Genomic DNA, 15,185 nt, shown 5'->3' with positions numbered 1-15,185 from the left:
AAAGGTAGGGTAAGTCTAATTCATAGTGGTTTGGTAAGAAGATCACTGAAGTTTATATGATGGTATTATCTAGAAATATTGAAGAGAAGCCAGCCACACTTCCCATGAATGGCAGGAACTCAATTTATAAACATGGCCTTCTTTGGAGGTAAGAGAGTCATCTTCTCGAGAATGCTTCATTCCTGATTCAGAAGCAAAAGCTCCACCAAAATGATCATATAAGTGGAGGCAGTCCCAACTCTAGTCACATCTTCCTGACCCATTGATGAAAGAAAAACACTTAACAGTGCTATTGGAAGATTTCCAGAAATATGGCGGACTTGATTAGTTTAAAATTCTCTGTTCCTTCAGTGCTTAGAAATGCTGCCAGATAAAAAAGCCTTTAAAGGGCTTCCCTGGTGGCGCAGTGGTTGGGAATCTGCCTGCTAATGCAGGGGACGCGGGTTCGAGCCCTGGTCTGGGAAGATCCCACATGCCACGGAGCGGCTGGGCCCGTGAGCCACAGCTACTGAGCCTGCGCGTCTGGAGCCTGTGCCCCGCAACGGGAGGGGCCGCGATAGTGAGGGGCCCGCGCACCGCGATGAAGAGCGGTCCCCGCACCGCGATGAAGAGTGGCCCCCACTTGCCGCAACTAGAGAAAGCCCTCGCACGAACCGAGGACCCAGCACAGCCAAAAATAAATAAATAAATAAAAATAAAAAAAAGTAGCTATAAAAAAAAAAAAATTTAAAAAAAAAAAAAAAAAAAAAAAAAGCCTTTAAATCCTAGCTCATCACTAAGAAAAGTAAGGAGAATCCTCATAAGCCAAAAGGAAAAGGAAAATAAAAATCAGAACAACAGATGGGAAGTGACTCCTTGAGATTTCCCAGTCCTGGTGACCTGAGGGGTTTATATTTATTGGTCACACAAGGGTTGGCTGCAGGGACTTGGCCTCAAAGAGTTGGAGTCAAGCTTCACTGACCGCTGTGAAGGGCTACATACCCAGAGAAAGAACAGAATCGGAAAAATCAGCCTACAGGCAAAGGGTGAAAAAAAGAACTATTTGCAGTCTTTGCCCAGGGTTAAGGTGGAGATAGAGAAAGCTAGGAAGAGAATTTATATCTATGGGCTTGTCTTTATTTGGACTGAAGTTTCACTTTATCTTTATAGCCCAAGAATCCCAAACTGAGAACAGATTCTTCCAGGCTGGTAATATTCCAGAGATGCCTGTCAGAGCAGAGACAAAGCGTTTTTAGAGGAAGACAATTTCAAATGATCCTGTATAGGATCTCCACACAGAAAAAAGTAATCAGATCTACTATAAGTTATGACTGAATGCTTTGACTTCATGGACACCAAAGGTTCTCAATTTTTATTAAGTCCCAACACTCCTGTGGGAAGCAACAGGCTTCTTTCAGCAAATTCAACTAAGGCAGTAGACCTCAATGAAGGTAAAGTGGCTCCACATTCTTGGATGGATGCTGGAATGAAGAGGGTCTCGGGGTTTGAAACACACACACACACACACACACACACGTCTAATTCCGATATCCCCCTCTTAATGAATCACTGATTAAATCTTTAATGTGCAAGGGGAGTTCCTGGAAGTCAAATCAGGAAAAATCCATTGGACTCACAGATGCCATCTTTCTATTTTTGCTTTTCTTTCTTTCTCTCTTCTTATCTCCTTTCCTTCCTTCCTTCTTTCTTTTTAAAATGTACATAAGCAGCTATGAAACAGGAACTTTGTGGATTTGTTTCTTATTTTCTTATTAAATATGACAAAAACGATGGCAATGGCTATAGTGGTGGTAAAGCTCTGCTATTTCTCCATAATTTAAACTCTTGATACTTTTGGAAGTTGTGTTTATTTGGAAAGAAGATGATGTTAAAATCTAAGGTCATTGGCTCAATCATGGAAAAGCTAGTTAGCGGTACCCTGGCTCACTGTGTTGAGGGTCACCTTTTATTCCTTCTCTCCTTCCTTCCTTTCTCTTCTTCTTTCTCTAACTTCATCAGAAACGACTGTAAGGCAGCTGATAAATAAGCAGATGAGGAAATTGTAAATATAAAAGCAGAGATGGAGAAGCCAAATGTTAGGCTGCACACAGAATGTGTACATTGAAGTCTAGTTCTCTTCCTCCAGGTAGGCCACCGGAATGCACTGGACACAATCTCAAGGTACCTTTGCAGGTGGAGTTCTGAAGCAACTTTTCTGGAAAACACAACTCAGATGTGCCATAAGCACATTCTCTCCTATGCCTGCACTAAATAACTTAGCCCTTCCTCACTTTCCCCAGAGTAAATCATACTCCACAATTAACTGGTAAATACTTTAGATTTTACTAAAGATTTTGTGTGGAGACAGAGAAAAGTTAAGTTGTACCCATAAGCACAAATTGAGGAAAGTTCTCTTTATTTTTATTTATTTATTTATTTTAACATTTTTATTGGAGTATAATTGCTTTACAGTGATGTGTTAGTTTCTGCTTTATAACAAAGTGAATCAGCTATACATATACATATATCCCCATATCTCCTCCCTCTTGCGTCTCCCTCCCACCCTCCCTATCCCACCCCTCTAGGTGGTCACAAAGCACCTAGCTGATCTCCCTGTGCTATGCGGCTGCTTCCCACTAGCTATCTATTTTACATTTGGTAGTATATATAAGTCCATGCCACTCTCTCACTTAGTCCCAGCTTACCCTTCCCCCTCCCTGTGTCCTCAAGTCCATTCTCTACGTCTGTGTCTTTATTCCTGTCCTGCCCCTAGGTTCTTCAGAACTTTTTTTTTTTTTTTTAGATTCCATATATATGTGTTAGCATACTATATTTGTTTTTCTCTTTCTGACTTACTTCACTCTGTATGACAGACTCTAGGTCCATCCAGCTCACTACAAATAACTCAATTTTGTTTCTTTTTCTGGCTGAGTAATATTCCATTGTGTATATGGGCCACATCTTCTTTATCCATTCATCTGTCGATGGACACTTAGGTTGCTTCCATGTCCTAGCTATTGTAAATAGAGCTGCAATGAACATTGTGGTACATGACTCTTTTTGAATTATGGTTTTCTCAGGGTATATGCCCAGTAGTGGGATTGCTGGGTCGTATGGTAGTTCAATTTTTAGTTTTTTGAGGAACCTCCATACTGTTCTCCATAGTGGCTGTATCAATTTCCATTCCCACCAAGAGTGCAAGAGGGTTCCCTGTTCTCCACACCCTCTCCAGCATTTACTGTTTGCAGATTTTTTGATGATGGCCATTCTGACACGTGTGAGGTGATACCTCATTGTACTTTTGATTTGCATTTCTCTAATGATTAGTGATGTTGAGCATCCTTTCATGTGTTTGTTGGCAATCTGTATATCTTCTTTGGAGAAATGTCTATTTAGGTCTTCTGCCCATTTTTGGATTGGGTTGTTTGTTTTTCTGATATTGAGCTGCATGAGCTGCTTGTAAATTTTGGAGATTGATCCTTTGTCAGTTGCTTCATTTGCAAATAGAAAACATAGGCAGAACACTCTATGACATAAATCACAGCAAGATCCTTTTTGACCCACTTCCTAGAGAAATGGAAATAAAAACAAAAATACCCAAATGGGACCTAATGAAACTTAAAAGCTTTTGCACAGCAAAGGAAACCGAAAACAAGATGAAAGGAAAGTTCTCTTTAGAACACACATTTGCTCCTACGAAAATCCTCTTACTTGCCAGCTCACCTCAGGGCAGCATCACAGCCTGAATGTCTTTCCCAATCATTTTCAGGGTGGGCTTAAGCCCTGAGGAGAAAGTGGCAACTAAAAAGTGGTAGCGACCACCAAGTGTGTAGGGCGTAGTGACATGAGTCTTCATCTTAATTGCACCCGGGCATCTTAAATGTGCCATTGTATTGTGCCTACCTATGGCAATGCCTGGTAATGTTCTATTTGCAGGAGGTGCCCAGTCAATCAAAATCAGCAGGCATTTCTTCCAAACCTGGTAAGGCATGGCACTGCAGTGGTGCCGTGGGAGATTCAAAGAGGTATTTTGTCCATAAAGGAACTTAAGAATCTGTTCAGGAAGACAACAGTGTACAAAAGAAATGATTGGAGAACAGCACAGGAATCACCACAGTAGAATGCAGCACCGCAATCACCACAGTAGAATGCCAGGGAGTCTAAGTGCCCACGTGGTGAGGCTACAGCATGAGAGCAATTGCCCTGCAGAGATGGATGATCAAAAGGTGTGACTTGCCTGCGCAATAGAGGCAGGAGTAGGCTGATGGGAGGAGAGCTGGAGACGACCGCGAGTTTGCTTTTCTGAGCATTGCAAGTAGTGATGGGGAGTCCCTGCCCTCTGACTGCTGCCTGAGGCTCAGCTCCGCATGGGAGGAGCATAGATTCACAAGGGGGAGAGAGATCCTTTTCTTCTTGTGGGTCTAATGCAGGGCGAGTGCCCTGCCATGGGGGCGTATGTTTCCATACACAGTATAGTTTTGTTTACTCATATTTTAGTAAATCTAAATTCCACAGAAGCTTGTGCTGTTTTGCACACTTAGGACAGTGTTTTTATCCTTCATGAAAAATGAAGAGATGGACTCCGATATAAGATACCATTTGGTATGGAGACAGATGATTTTTTAAAAAAATTTTACTAGCGATAGATTTAAAAGAACAGAGAAATTCGCCTCCACCTCAGTGGCTATGACATTAAAGTCACACTAAACGCATGGACTGTCCACCTCTTAAAGGATTTCTTAGGTCCTCATCCATGATCAGGTACTAAGAGCCCACTGGTAATGCAGCTTTCAGCCTGGAAACCTTTCAGCCTTCGTTGCAGCGTGTTTCACTCTTTGAGGTCCACCTCCAACGCCTTCCACATCCCAAAGTCTTCCCCGACCACTCCTACTCTATGTACCCACTTCCTCTCCGGAACTTTCTGGGATCACTTAACCTCTTGAATGCCACTGAGTGTGACCTGCTTTGCCGTGTACTCACTAATTCCGGTCTCAACCCTCCAGAAGCGGTTGGTTACCTAAGGACAGGAACAAGATTTAATCATTTTGGTATAACCCGAATCGCCAGCATAATGCACAGAACACAGTGGTTAAAATTGTTTTGCATTGAATTGAAAGCCTTTTTGATGACCTCTCATGAGTCTATATTTCTCAACATTAATTTCCCTTCTTTCTAGCATTTTCGTGGACTCTTCAATGCGCTACCCAGATCCCCCTTCTGGAACTGAAGAACTCTTACCCCAAGTGCTGGGAGTCCATCCTCAGCCGTCAGCACCTTTAGGGATTAGCACAACTGCTGAAAGCTTCCTCACCCAAGGTCACCCCACTCCAGGGCAGCCGGTCCCAGTGACAGAGGGTGTGAAGGCCTGGAACTCTCGACCCCTTTGGGGACCGCTCGGTTGGGTCATCCATCTTCAGGTCTGCAGAGATGACTGCATTACAGCTGGACTCTTCCCTCTCTTTGATCCTGCTCTGTTCCCTTCCACGCGTTTTTATCCCAGGAACAGGCCCTAAGACCTCTTACACACTAACGTCCTTTCAGTCCTCTTTCCAGGGAGAACAGTCTGTAAAAAGAACATGAAGTTACTGCATGGCTTTTATTTTGTCATTGACCTCTCACAGTACCCACGAGGATAGTGGCTACAGAGGAGGGTGTCTGAGATTTTTATAGTGCTGTTCTACTTGGTGGCCCATGGTATTCTATTTAATGACCAAAATTCCCTGCTTCTCCTCATTGTTTTGGAAATAAACACAACAGATGGTTGGTGGAAGAAACTAAACTACACTCCTAGTTCTCCTGGGGGTTGTTTAATTTATCTTTCCAAAACAAATAGTTGTACTGTGTTTACCTGCCAACAGAGAAATGCCTGAATTCACATCCCTTCTCCTATTTGCAGAAGACGTACATGTCAAAAATTTTGAGATGATTTTCTAAGTGCTTCGAAAATCCTGTTATAAAGAAAATCCTCACACTATAAATTATGTATGAAAAAATACAGATAGAAAATGCTTCTGAGGAAACAAGTTCATGAAGGGAAACTCATTTTATATCTTTTCTGAGATAAAAGGCATGACCCCATTTTGGGAGAAAGCAGTTGAAAATCTATATGTGAAGCTAGAGCATCAAAAAGTAACATTCTCTGCAAATATAAATTTCAAGTGGTATTATAAAGCTAGTGCAGAAAATTCAATCTTTTGGAGCATTTGATTTGAAAGATGTCAAACTCATGTGAGGTATTGTGATATTTTGGGAATCCATTAAAGTTCTTTAGGAAGAAAAAAATGTGGTCAACAGAAATTACATTTTTAACTTGCAACAAGGCTACAGTAGAAATTAATAAAAGCAGGGAAATGGCTTAGTGATAAAAATATTATAAACGGGAAATAAAATATTTTCATGGCACGATTTCTTACTGTAGAAATCTTTATGATAATCAACAAAATAACACTGAAAATAATTCATGATATGAGACTCAATTTTGTTGTTGTTGTTGTTTTTAATATTAAGAACTGTGACCAAATCTTTTTATAGGAAAAGATGCTGATGAATGTTTTAAAAGGTACTGCACTCTTTTAACTACGGCTGCTAAGAAACTAGCTCTGTATAGAAATTTATTAAATGCTTTAACATTTCATTTTTGAGAACACGTATGATGTGCCAGATATTTCCAATGTATAACTGCATTTAATTTTTGCACCTATCTTTTGAGGTGTCATCACTCCTACTTTAAAAAAATGAAAACTCAGGCTCAGAAAGGTTATGTAACTTGCCTAAGGCAGGATTTCAACAAAGATCTAGAAACTCAAGACCATGGCTAATTTAATTACAACATAAAATCAGCATCAAAGTGATTTGCTTTTCAGGTTTCAGGACTTATTCAATTTCTGATCGGGCATTATATTCAGTTCTTGCAAATTGCTGTCCCAGTTCTTTTGTTTGGGTGTGGAAGAGATTCTGAAGCTCTTTGCAGTGTATTTACTCTTTTTAAATATTTTTCAAACACACCAAAAAGTGACTTGATCTTTTGACCCAAGCATCTAGAGGATACTTTTCTTCATCCTAAAAGTTTAATAGTTGTTTTTTAGGATGTGAATTAGTTATTTTAGGTCTATTCTCCCAAGTCCATGGTGGAACCCTTTAACATTTATACTCAGGTCTTTTTTTAATTAATTTTTTAATTGAAGTATCACCGATTTACAATACTGTGGTACTTTCCGGTGTACAGCAAAGTGATTCAGTTTATATATATATATGTATATATATATACATATATATATATATTTAGGTCTTTTATTCCCAGAAGAGTCTTTTTTGATTATAATTTTAAATATTAATTTACTTCATTACTTTTTTTTCTTTATCAGGGACTCTGGTAGATTCTTTATTTTCTATACCTATAGCTATCATTTTATCTTTAATATTGTTTACCTGTTTCTTTATTTCTATTTTTTTTTTTCATGTTTCTATTTTCATGCCTCTTCTCAATGCCCCTTGGTGTATTTTCAGGTGATGCTAGTCTCCCTTGGATATTTATAATTAATGTTCATTTCTGATATGATATTGTATTGATCCTCAATTTTTTCTTGAAATTAGTCCAGCCTTACCTCTCATATTTCTTACTTCGTTCTTACCTCTCATCTTTCTTAAGACGTTCACTTTTGTGCTGAGTCTTTGAGCTCTGATTCAGGGTGTTCTTTCATATCTGGCATTGCTTTTGATGATGTTTATCTCATGCTGGAGGGTTGTGTGACAGCTTTCCTCTGCTTCACATTGGATTCTGGGTCCTTTGTGAGGGTTTTAGGTTTTTACCAAACCATTAATAACAGTTCTTCCCCTTTAAGGGGAGGGAATTTGAGTGGCCTATGAGTTTCCTTAGATAAGATATGCCCTCTTCTATTGGTCCATAGAAGTTTCATTTCTTTAATACACAGCCTTTGGGGAAGAACAGCTTTCATTATTGTTGCCCTTGTTTCCCTGATAGATTGGAACTTCTGGAAACTCTTCCTGGACGAGCCTGGAGTCATTTCACTCTTCTGAGAGTCCTTCTAAGGACTGCCCGTCTGGTCTGCAAACCTCAAGCCTCTGCAACTCCCTCTCCTCCCAGTTTCACCCCTTTCAGTGTGTCCCTTCTCAGGGTGGGACCCACCTCTGCTGTGTGCGACTTCTATCTGATGTGTCACCACTTCTGCCCACTGCACCCCCTGTTCTCGGGGGTCTCACTTGGCTTCCTGCTCTTCCAGGGCCCCTGGAGCTAGCACTGCTGGCTTTGGACATTCATTGCCCTATGACATGTACACTGAAATTTGTAATCGTCCTTGTATCCTTGTTACACGGTGGACATGGGTTTACATCTCCATGTTTTTTTGGAACTGTGTGGAGATTTAGAGTCTGAAGCTATAAAATAGAACTGTTTATTCTAACTTTATATGTCCTTATATATTTTTGCCCAAAAAATCTGTCAAATTCTGAAAACACGTGCTAGAAACATCTCATTACCATTGTGCTTTTTCTGGTCTTCTTGTGTTTCCATAGTTTTTTCTCAGTGAATATTGTCATGTTGTTTAGTGCTGCAGGGAAGGAAAAAGTTTTCCTCCACCCTCTCTGGGTCCTTGGCTGGGTCTGAAAATTAAACTGACAAAGACAGATTGACAGGAGAAAAGTGTACACATTTTGTTAAATGTGTACTCTCTTAGCAACTCTAAAATAAATACTGAGAACTCTGCCACCCCTCTCATCCGTATTTTACTGTCATCTTCCTCCTCTCTCCCCTCTAAACTGTTGGTTCTGAAACGACTCTGATGATTTACTGCTAGTTGCAGATCCAGCAGCCCTGTTTCAGCACCTCCCTTCCCGTTTCTCTCTCTGCCCTTTTAGTCTTGACCACTCGTTTCTCCTCAGAGCACAGACTCCAGGGCCAGACTGCCTCAGTTTGAATCCCAGCTCCCTGCTTAGCAGCTGTGTGACTTTGAGGAATTTGCTATCTGTAGAGTATGACTAGCTTGGCTGTGAAAATTAAATGAGTTGATTGGTGTGAAGCCATCCAAGAAGTGCCACCTATGTTAGCAATCGTGGTGGTTGTTCTCTTTCTCCTCTGTCACCAGGCTCGTCAGACCCTCCTCCCACCAATGACCAGTCCCCCTTTGTCTCCTTCCTGTGCTCTGCACGCATTGTCTGTCTCCCTAAAGTCTGCCTTTCCTCTTGTCTCTTAAATGCTCTCTGGATGATCTCAACTATTCCTGCGATTTTAGCTACCACTTCTTGGCAAATGGAAATCCCACAGTACCTATGTCTAACTGTACCTAAATTTACCTTCGTCGTGAATTTGCTCTGCAGTTAGTAGAAGCCACTGGGAAGCCTGGGAACCTCGCCCCGATGCTCTCCCCAAGGCTCCACATCTAGCCTACCCTTTACTCCTGCCGCAGTCATCTAACAAGAGTCTCACGCGTTCTGCATCCCACAGCTTCCCACCCCCCAGAACGATGTCCTCAAATCCTCTCTTCACAATCCATCCTTCGTGAAGCTTCCAGACCATCCATTAAACCCACAGAACTCATTTATCCCTCTCCTGATCCGCCTTCTTCAGCCTCAGGATCAAGTTCGTCACGTGGCTTTTAAGGCCCTCCGTGATCTTTCCCTACTGACCCCTCCAGTCTTATCTTCTAAACGCACTCCATCAGTTTTCTTTATGTTCTTTTATGCTCTTTATGTCAATTTTCTCTCACGCTGTCGGCTCTGCTTGAAATGGCATCCCTCTCTCTTCCCGTCTACATATCCTGTGCTGACTGCATCCCCTTTGTCCTCCCACAATTTGCTCAGAGCTTATCTCCTCCAAGAAACTTTCCTTAATCCCACTTCCTCCTGGCTGAAGGAAGGCTCGCTTCCAACCCCCTTATTTCCATGCGTAGTATTCCCAATAGTGCTCAACTCATGCGCTCCCTCATAATAATATAATCTTATGTTCCCTCTTAGAAAATATACGGTATGTGATAGAGAAGGGGTTTTCAACTAAAAGATTTTATTTTAGATAAATGACCAAAAAGCATGGTTAGTCATTAATCTAAAAATGTAACGTTGTGTTTGGCTTGGAACAAAATATGCATTACAGAGTGAACTTAAGTTTTAGCTGCATTGAAACCTCATACTTGGAAATTTTATTTTGTTTAAAAGTAATCTTTGTGATTTGTTACTAGATGACAAGCTTAAAGAGACTTTCACAGGGTCCTCTCTGCAAGCCTTTCTCGTCTAATATGACACTGAAGGTGTGAATAATCCTCTTCCTAAATAGATGAAAAATCTGGTTAGTATAGTTTTACACTTTCAACTTTCTAAAAAATTATTAAAACATCTTAATGCACTATAGAAAAAAGTTTGAGAAGATGTAGACTTAAAAAACTGTTAATGATAATCTTTCTTTTTTTTTTTTTCTTCAGTTTCTGGGATCTTAGTTCCCTGACCAGGTATCGAACCCGTGCCCCCTGCAGTGGAAGCGTGGAGTCCTAACCACTGGACTACCAGGGAATTCCCTGTTAATGATAATCTTGAAGCATTGGGTTGGCCAAAAAGTTCATTTGGGTTTTTCTGTATCATCTTACAGAAAAACCCCAAAGAAAGTTTTGGCCAACCCAATAGATTTGTAAATTTCCTTCCATCTTTCCCTCCCTCACTAACATGTAATGAGTTGTTTGGAAGAAAAATCCTCACAATTCTGGAGGTCTCTGGTTTCCTAAATTCAACAATTTCTAATTATTTAAACTCTAGATCAAAAATATTGGGAACTTTTGTTAATATGTGTTGACAGTTGTGTATGAAAATGATCATGTAGAAACTGGTTTGTAGTTAGTCCAAACACATACTGTGGTTGATAGAATAATGTTTCCCCAAAATGTCTATGTCTTAATCCCTGGAACCTGTAATATGACATAAGGGACTTTGCAGATGTGATTAAGTTAAAGATTTTGGTGTGGGAAGATGAATCTGGATTATTTGAGCCCAGGGTAATCACAGGAGTCCTTATAAGAAGGAAGCAAGAGGGTCAGGGTCCAAAAAGGAGATGTGATGAGGGAAACAGAGGCTGGAGTGATGAATGATTTAAAAAAACAGTGACTCATGAGCACATTATGTAACTTCTCTGAATCCCAGCACGAAATCTCTCAGACACTATCAAACTGCATTCTTTTAAAAGGAAAATATTTAGTTTATGTATTAACTGCTTTGTAAAAAACAGAAATGTCTTGATGGCCCAATACTTTGCGAACCTCTAAGAAGTTGTGAACCACCGTTAGGGAATCCTGCTTTGTGCATATTCCTCTTATAACATAGATCATGGTGTATCATAATAATCTTAAAATATGCTGCTTTCCCGTAGTAGACTGTGAACACAGTGATATTAGTTCCTGCATCTCATTAATCTTGTGATCTCAGGACCTAGCATAGCGCTTGACGCAAAAATAAGTGCTCAAACATATATTTCTTGAATAAATCCATCAATCAGTGAAAAAAAATCTGTAGACTATTCTGATCAAATTCATATGTCGGATATGAGGAGCTTTGTTTGTTTCTTTTAATATTTTTAGACATTGCAATGTTAATTCTTAAACAATGAACTAATTTTTTAAATAAAAACACGGGCAGAAAACTACGAAGTTGTTTTCCAAAGAAAGTTCTTGGAAAGAACAATAAAATAGTTTGAAAACAAAGTCCTGTTTGTAAGAAAAATCTGGTCGTTTTTAAGGATCAACCGTCAGCATGTTGGTTGGCGGCCACAGATGGAAAATCGCTCTTATCATTTTATGTCATTGCAAATTTTATCCTATTTTTTTCCTTTACAACAAAAATTTGCAGAGCTTGAGATGGAAAAAAAATGAGAGGTTATGTATGAAGCTAAGAAAAAAATCTTTAGACATTTTCAACAATTATTGTTTTTTGTTAACTGACATAGATTCTTTCCCTGGCCAAGCTCTAGTCAGGCTCTTATGAACTTTCTTCTCAACTAGGCCCCGACTTTGAGTTTCCATGTTCATTTCTGCATCTTCCAATTTTAGCAAGAATTCTACTAAAGCAGTTTTTAGCTAGAATCCCACATCCTCCATATCTCATCACCCTTGAAATCTAATTGGGTTCCTCATCCCCTATCACACCCAGCCCTTCATCCCCATTCGTTCCCAACTGCCTGCTTTTGGCAAAATGCTGTCGGGTTAATTATCCAGAATCTCTCACTACCCCTGATGTTTCCTCTTTGTAATATTTTTATCCACTGCTCCTTGGCTATACATTCCCATTTTTCCTTGCTGTATCTTGAGTTGAATCCAATTTCTCTCCCCCGCTGCAAGACCCCATGGCAGTGGTCCTTGCACCTATCACAATGGTCCCCCTTAGATAAAGTCTGTCTTACCATTCTTTTAACAAATATCATGAATGATTTTTCTTTAACATAACGATAGAATTCTTTCTATCTCTATGGCATATGTTGATTCCAAATATGATAGTAATTAGTATCATCCTCCTTTTATATTGCCTATATTTTTGTTGGAAAAATATTGTCTTCATTCCCTGCCACACTGACAAGCATGATATGTATTAAATAAAATTATTTTGTCATATATGTATAGATATCATGATCACAGAAACCATGGCAATTTGACTCTAAGAACGGAGATTAAAAGCGTATTTTCCCCCTCCCAAAGTTTACATAGAATGAATTTCAAGATGAATTTGGCTTGAGAAATAAAGTGAAATACTTGGGAATAACTATTTGCATTCAATCTATATTTTTAGGTATATAATGTGATTTCTTTTCCTAACACAAAGCTTTCAAATCCACAGCTTAAAATAAGTGTATAGATTACAAATGGCATTTTTCAGAGGCTCTTTCAAAGAGATTGTGAAAAGCTCTCTTCCATTCGTGGATGTGATCAAAATGGAAAATGGGACTTGTTTTTTTTTGAATACCAGAAGGAGCAGCTTAGTCTCCCTGAGCCAGCAGAAAGGAAGCATTCCTGTTGTTCGTCCCTTCTTCCAGTTCTATCCTGACTCCATTCCCCAGAACGTAAGCCAGATGCAGGAGTAAACACCATTTGGCCAGCTATAGCCCTGGCCATTTTGATTCCCAAAGAAGTGAGGGTGGGGTGTACATTTCACCCCTGAAAGTAACACAGCTTTCCCCCCTGGCAAAGCATAAAGATGCCACACAGTCCCTAGGAAGAATAACTGTAGTTATTTATCAGCCAGCTCTTATCTAATTTATTCCTTTAAGCATGGCATTAAATCAGTCATTGCTTTCTCACGCTTTTTTTTTTTTTTTTTCCTGTCTAGGCTGCATATCATGATTTCTGTTTGTTGAAGTCTTTCTCATCCTTCAATGCCCCTCCTCAATGCAAATTTATTGAAAATAATCTTTAACAAATTTATAAAGTTCGTAGAGTTGTGATCAGAGAAAGGCTTATATTGCACGTCGGGATATGAAATATTAAAAAGAGAAAATACAGAGACCATTATGTCCAAGTTGGCTTCCATTTTCTGAAGTCTACCGACTATCCACATGTTCATTACCTCAGAAAAGGTGGTTACTATTAGCAGCTGGAAACCTCTCCGTTATCTAGCAACACAAAGATGCTAAAAGCAAACCAGTGAAATCCTTGCCAGGTACCCTCGGTGTGAATTAATCTCATGTTCTCCTGTGGCTTGAGAGTGTCTTAGCTTTCAACCAGCTTAGAGCACTTCAAAAAGTCACTTGCACACTCACTGATTGAGGAGCTATGTGAAGATAACATGCTAGGGACTGAGGATACAAACATGAAGAAGTCATGAGTTGAAAGAAACACAGAGAAGGAAGGGATGAAGGGGTGCTGTAAGTGAAAGTCAGGGCCCTCGTCGATATTTATTAAATAAAGGATTGAATGAATGAATGAATGAACGAGGGCAGCCATGACCTCTCTTTTGCATTCTGGATTCATCTTTAAGAGCCTAATAGACACCACTGTAGAAATGTCTTACCTCAAAGGCAGCTGGTCTCAAACTGAACTCATGATTTCTTCCTTTTCTGTTCTTTGATTTGGTTGTAGGTCTCTCTTAGACTAGAAATCACACATCATTTTGGCTTCTGCTCACCTAATTTTGGGTCCATCTTTGCCCAAGTCCTGTTGGCACTGCCCGTCTCCCCTCTGCTCCATCCTACAGACATTGCCTTTTTCAAACCTTGGTCGCACTGCAGGAGGATTTTCACCTGTCTCCTCTAAATCCCTGGGCTCTTTGTAATTCATCATCTCCACCGTAATGAAAATTAGATTTCTAAACCCTACCTTCTCAGTTGTCCTTAAAATCGTCAGTGACTCTTAGCTGAACTTTCCTTCATAATCCCAAACAAATTGCCAGTCGCAACTTCATCTCAGGCTCTTTATCATACACATTCAGGCCAGGACTTTTCACAGAGTCAGAACCACAGCGGGCGCTATTTCTTGGACCCCATTCCCACTCTAGCAGTCAGACTCTCTAGAGAAGCAGCCTGGAATCTACATTTGTACTAAGCTCTCAGGCACACAAAGGTTATAACCACACTAGGTTATAAACTGCTCAAAGGAGCTCTCTGCTCTTTAGTTCTCCCCGATCACACTTTCTTTCTGCTTAAAATGCCCCCCTCTCCATCTTGATACTGCCACAGACCAAGATTAGGATGTTTCTTTTTCCATTTCTCTGACTTTTCAGTTACAAAACAGAAACAGACTCGCAGACATAGAAAACAGACAGGGAGCAGGTAGGGTTGGTCCTATTTTATTGGTGAGAATATTGAGGCACAGGAGGGGAAACAGCTTAACTAGCCTTAGTTAACTTTGGAGTAGTGTAGTCGAAGGGCCCCTCTCACATATCTTGGTATTTCATACTCAAGTCCTCACAATTAGACCACTGTGACTCTTTTCAAGGAAGATTAGTGAATATTTGTGTACGAATATTTTAAAGAATCTAAGTAACCATATGAAGTGATTGCAAAATATTAAATGTTATAAATAAAAAAGAAACTAAAGAATTTATTGAAACTTACTGGACATGTTGATCAAAGTATAAAAGAAGAAATTTCACTCTAAGTTTGGCTCAGTTTAAGCTACTTCTCCTGCCTGTAAACTTTGAAAATAGATGTGCCTGCAATTTAGAGAGCAAAACACATGGCCAATTTTTCAGTCCATTTTTCATCTTTTAAATACTTCAGGAAAAAT

At 39.9% G+C, this 15,185-nt stretch overlaps 1 long non-coding RNA gene across 1 annotated transcript; it reads right to left on the bottom strand.

Annotated features, from left to right (window-relative positions):
• Nucleotides 1-2,559: 2,559 nt before the first annotated feature.
• Nucleotides 2,560-7,759, bottom strand: LOC132351532 (uncharacterized). Its single transcript, XR_009498368.1, has 3 exons — nt 7,611-7,759; nt 5,218-5,542; nt 2,560-4,996 (listed from the first exon to the last, which is right to left on the bottom strand). It is a non-coding gene; the product is annotated as an uncharacterized LOC132351532 (long non-coding RNA).
• Between the last annotated feature and the right edge of the window lie 7,426 nt (nt 7,760-15,185).

Source organism: Balaenoptera ricei, chromosome 17 (assembly GCF_028023285.1).
Source record: "Balaenoptera ricei isolate mBalRic1 chromosome 17, mBalRic1.hap2, whole genome shotgun sequence".
Taxonomy (NCBI): Eukaryota; Metazoa; Chordata; class Mammalia; order Artiodactyla; family Balaenopteridae; genus Balaenoptera; species Balaenoptera ricei.
The sequence above is the reverse complement of the archived record's forward strand: the minus strand, read 5'-3'. Positions and strand labels throughout refer to the sequence as shown.